Genomic DNA, 6093 nt, shown 5'->3' with positions numbered 1-6093 from the left:
AATGAGGAAGCTTCCCCAACACACATATTGCACACTGCCCTCTCCCCACATACACAGCACACTATCCCATCTCCCCTGTCATCCCCCCAACACACACACCAAGACCCCTGGCAGTTGGGTTAGCCCCTTGAGCCGTGGATCTGCCCAAGGTTTCTTCCTTGGTAAGGGAGTTTTTCCTTGCCCCTGTTGCTCTTGGGTGCTTCTTGTTGGTGCCCCCCCCCCCCCCAATCCTCCCCCACCTTGCTTATGCAGCCCTTGCCACTTAATCTACTAAACCCCTCTTATACTGCACTTTTCACCCCCCCCCCCCCCCCCCATAAATGCACAAATAGGCTGACACCAGACATAATTTCACTGCATTTCTTACTTCCAGTAACTATATGCATGTGACAATAAACTTCCTTGCTTGCTTGCTTGCTGCTGCTTGCTCATATCAGTTTGTCACAATACACACTCACAGGGATTTATATCTCTTGAAACTCCTTTGGTAAATTAGCTTTTAAGTTTTTTGCACCTAATAAATGGGACAAATTTCCACGATTAAAATTGGGTATTTGTAAACTCAGAGAATTGCTGTAAAAGAGCTTAAAGTGTAACTCGGGAGTAAAAGCAAACTAGCCAATGGTTTGTTGCTTTTATTTGCCAGCACAAATAATCCCAGATAAATAGCACACAATGAAGAACAAAACATATAATGTAATATAACATCTCATGACATGATATGTCTGAGAGAAATATGGTGATGATCAGTGTTTTGGAACATTAAATTATATTGAGTTTGTTTTTTTTCGCATTAAGCATTTTAGAATGTCCCTGTAACATTGGCTGTGCCCTCATGTCCCGACCTCTTCAGAGATATGCTTCTGACAGACACTAATGTAACATTAACCTTCAGGCACGCAGCTCAGTTAACCTCACTTCATGATGCAATATGAGATCTGCTAGCAATAAATACAAACACTCATAGCTTCAAAGGGAATCCACTTCCCATGCCAAGAGTTAGAAGTGAAGTATGTTTCTATCCTCTTTATCTGCAGCACCAGCACCTCTGACCTGGTCGTCTACTTGGGCTAACAGTCTGAGGAGGGCAGCAACCCTAATGAAGTTTCTAAGACCGTCTCTCAAATCATCATACATCCCCGATACAACAGCTTAACCAACGATAATGACATCGCCCTCCTCCACCTCTCCTCTTCTGTCACCTTCTCCAACTACATCCGCCCCGTCTGCCTGGCAGCAGCCAACAGCACCTTCAACAATGACACCAAAACATGGATCACCGGCTGGGGCACCATCGGATTTAAAGGTGATGACGTCATATTGTGATGGAGTAACTTTCTTGATAGTAGAGTTCTGTGTGGATGGAGTAACCTTGCTGATGAGATTGTTCAGATGGATTAACTGGATGTGGCATTTTCTATGCTGCTATTTTTGTGTGTGTAATGGCGCTGTAAGTGTAATAGTATTTTATCTGCAATAGTGGTGAGTTTGTGTGTGGTTGTGTGTTTGTGTGTGTGTGTCCAGACCTCCCGGCCTCTCCTCAGATACTGCAGGAGGCAGAGGTTCAGGTGGTACTGAATACTGACTGCCAGGAGGCCTATGAGAATGTCAGTGAGACTTCCCACTTCAGTGTCACTTCCAACATGATGTGTGTTGGACTACTAGGACAGGACGGAAAGAATGCCTGCTATGTAAATAAACTCATGTGCCTGCAGAAACAAAATGGACACAGAAATATATATTCTCTTAAATTATACAGAAGCATTTTAAAATGACCGTTTCTCTCTGTCTCTCTCTCTCTGTGTGTGTGTGTGTGTGTGTGTGTGTGTGTGTATGTGTGTCTGAAGAGAGACAGTGGCAATCCAATGGTGATTAAGAAGGGTTCTGTGTGGATACAGGTGGGTATTTCCATTTCGGGTACCACCTGCATTGAGAGACAGTTACCAGGAGTATTCATACGTGTCTCTCAGTACCAGAATTGGATCAAGTCCCATATCACTTCAAACCAGCTGGGCTTTGTCTTCAGTGAGGGCAGTGCTGCTAAGGGGGCCTCCAGTCTCCTCCTGGGCCTCCTCGCACTCTCCCTCCTCATCTCTTGCTGATTCTGCTCCTGCCTCCTGGTGTCATGAGTGGCTCTAAAAGAGAATGAAGCTGTCGCTATAATAGTCATAATGCTGTGTTTTACTGCCTTTTAATGATTATATTCTACTCTACTGTATATACCATTGTACTGATTGCATGAACTGTAAAGCAAACTAACTTGTTTTAAAGGGACACCAGGCAAGCCTGATGCTTTTTCTCTATGAAACTCCCCCTCACTCGGTCTGAAGCTCTTTTCCTTTTCTTTGCATCTTCCGTCAAGGGTTTTCGCTGCTTCTTCGCCGGCTCTGCCATTATACACACGTTTGCAACAATCGCTAGCGTTTCGTTAGCCTCCCTCTGTGCTGTGGATGCAGGATGGAAACTGAAACTGCTTCGGTCGCCGGGTACGATACACTGAACTTGCAAGCGGGATATTCTTCCTACAGGCAGTAGGGGCGGGCGAGAGAGTCTTCATTCACCCTGTAATGAGTCATTTAACCATAGCCTACCGACTTACGAAGATGAGTAATTAACACGAAAACGTTGCCTGGTGTCCCTTTAACCAGCATTGAAAAGAAAATGTAACCAACCTGATACAAATTAGACCTGAATTGATGTAGCCTATATGTAGATTGAATTTTATCTGTTTTTTGCTTTCCTTTCCTTTACTCATTAAAAGGAAATATATGTGTGTGCACACAGTTTGGGACTACTTCAAGAATCTCCATAGAGTGCTGCTGTTCACCAGTAGACTTTTATACAAGGGTGGGCAAGGCTTTATAAGGGGGTCCATATACTAATACAGGAAATTATTGTGTAACTAACCTGGTACCTAAGGAACATGCCTACTTGGCCATTTTCATAACCATGCATCTCTCTCTCTCTCTCTCTCTCTCTAACACACACACACACATACACACACACACAAACGCATAATGGTCACTGTTGTCAACAGCAAGACATGTCCCCCTCTTTACTTTAACAATCTACCTAGGGAGATTTAATCAAAGAGTGGCCTGGAGGCGCAATGCACCAGGTGTAAGATAGGGCATTCATTTGTACAGCCTGCTTACTTGTCTATACGTCTCATATTAAATTGAACATTGATCCTACTCTACCCTACTCCATTTTCTCACTCAAATGTGACATTATGAAATCCCTGCTCTCTGGTTTTGAATGCATGGAAAATTTATGTTGAACAGTTCAAAGCAAAACGAGATTATTGGCTGTAAATGTAGTATGGAGATATCTTGATATATTGCTATGACTCACCTCGCCCAATCAGTAATTAACTAGATGTACCGCAGAGCAGTAAAAAATATGACTGCCGCCCAGTCCAGCACATTTTTTCCACAAAAATAAGTCACGCTTGTCAAATTGTGTTAATTTCCTACTTTGTTCCTTTTCTGTGTGTTTGTAATTGAGTGAGTGCAGAGTGTGTGGTTGTTTTTGTGTATATGTGTTTTGTGTGTGTGTTTTTTTTGTGTGTGTTGGTGTGTGTGTGTGTGTGTGTGTGTGCTTTGTGTTTGTGTATGTAGGTGTGTTTGTATGGGTGCATGTGTGTGTGTGTGTGTGTGTATGTGTGTTTATGTGTTTGTGTGCGTGTTTGTGCGTGTCATGTGTGTGCATGTGTAGTGTGTGTGTGTGTTTACATGTCTTTGAGTGTGTGTGTCAAATCATGGAACCACCTACTCTTTGCGATAAGTGCCATGGGATCTTTAACAACCATGGTGAGTCAGGATCTCAATTTAACATTCAAGCAAAGGAAAACATATCCTGCAGTACAGTGTCCCTGTCACTGCAATAGGACATTGGGATTGATATTTGTTTAGTGGCTTGCATTCAGAGGGTGTCATAATGATCCTACACTTTCAATTTCGTGCAGTTTTGACCATGTCAGCCATTTTGTTATTACAACACCTAATTTTTTGCTTTTTCATTTTTAACTAGGTGGCGCTATACATGAATTGAGTGGTAATGGGATGGGTTGACATGGCCCCTTAAGACCAACATACAAAAAAAGGTGGTCCTCCTAGGCCCTAAGCTTCTCGAGATATTCACAGAAAACTGTGTCCGGCCACCTACAGGCCAGTTGGTGTACAGTAACATCAACATAGCGGTACAAAAATATGACCTACGCTCAGTCTTGTACATCCATTCCGCAAACATAAATCACACTAATCAATTTGTATCCATCTTCTACTCCATCCCCCACTCTTGAAACTTTTGTGTATGCTTGTTTGGCATGCCTGTGTGTGTGTGTGTGCGGGCCACACAGCAAGTAGCCTACTGGTGCTGCAAAGGTGAATAGATTTGTAGCACTAGCCAAAAAATGTGTAGCATTGTTATGAAATCTTTAAAATCTCTAAACAATCACAAGTAGGGCAGTTCATCACAGTTAATCCATACCAACTGGACTGATGAAAGGTCATATATAAGGCTATATTGTATTTGGGGAAAGCAGAAGGTATCAGTTTTACTTTTATTTATTTATTTATTTATTTATTAATTTATTAACAAACAAAACAATCCCTGTCATTTCCATGCATATTTCAACAGCTATCAAGAAGACAAGTTTTTTCTTCTACATAATTTTAGACATCTTTAGTTCATGAATATGATATATTTATTGTCAATGCACAAATTAAATAACAATAGTCGAAACAAACGAAATGTAGTTTTACATCTAACCAGTGGTACAAATAACTGACATGTCCAAAAGGGCCTTCATGAAATGTGTCGCTAGACTGTTCACATTTTAACGATCCAAGTTGAGAGCTGCGTCCGTTATTGTTCGTGGAAAAAATACTGATTCCCACATTGCAACTACAGTACTTAATCCATGGTCAGGGACCACCAGCAATGTCCTCACGGACCACAAGTTGGTCGCGGACTACTGGTTGAAAACCCCTGGCTTACAGCGGACTTAAGCTGCCACCTCTTTGCGAAAAGTTGTAATAGCCTACATTTCACGCAGCTGCGTGAATCACAGAAAGCGCGAATGAAGTAGCCACTTCTAAATGGGACCCACTATACAGTAGGCCTAGCTGAAGGTCTGTGGCTAAAGCAGCCATAATGAAAGTGTTATCATTGTTTGGAATCTCATAAACTAAAACTACCAAGCTGGAATCAAAACGCATCGATTCCCCTCTCACACCCTAAACACGCACTTCAAACAAACAAACAAGCGTCTCAGTCTCACGCATGTGTATAGCCATAGGCAAAACTGTATCAGATGTAACGTTGGTAAATCATCCATCGCACAAAATGATTTTTGTAGCATTTGTAACAGGTACAGCCGTGCCCTGGATACATCTCTCAAACAAAGTGTGCTCTAAAACATTTGGTTTAAATGGAGATGTAGATCATCACTGGTGTGGGAAGAAATCTACATTGTGACGAGTTGACGCAAATGATTCACTTTGACGAATTTATGTAGGGCCTAGTCTAGTTAATTAGCCTACGTCGTCTCAGACCTAGTTCCTTACTTGAAACACCTTTGAAAATAGAGGATTGAAGCGGTGTTTGGGAATGAACGTTAGCTCAGATGCTTTTTGAGACTTTTTGTGGTCTTAATCCAACATTTTACAAACCACTGACAGGGCCACCAAGGACTGTGAGCGAATCGACAGCAGAAAAACCTATTTAGCAAGCAGAAATGTCCCAGCCTGTTTAGGATGCTTCATAGATACAGTAGCTAGGTTATGTTTCAGGTATATTTTCCATTAGAAAACCATGGCGTTAGCGAACGCGTTGTGGCTAACTCACTTAGCTCCTGTTAGTAGGCTGGTCAGAAAAGAATGAGATGACAGTCGAAAGATACAATTACAGCGCTGCTATCAATTTGCTTGGTAACCGCATTTATGGTTTTCTACAAATACACCAATAATCAAATTGGCCTAGGGGTCTGTGGCCCCCGGGGACCAAACTAAATTTTTCCGTAAAAGTCTAGTGGGGCTACATACCCACCAAATTTCATGTGCCCCGGTGTTTCGATTCCCCGGGTATCGT

Source organism: Alosa pseudoharengus, unplaced genomic scaffold (assembly GCF_046254945.1).
Source record: "Alosa pseudoharengus isolate Yale_2024_CS ecotype anadromous, Long Island Sound unplaced genomic scaffold, YU_APseudo_1.1 YU_APseudo_1.1_scf_21, whole genome shotgun sequence".
NCBI classification, from domain to species: Eukaryota; Metazoa; Chordata; class Actinopteri; order Clupeiformes; family Clupeidae; genus Alosa; species Alosa pseudoharengus.
Note: the sequence above shows the minus strand (reverse complement) of the source record.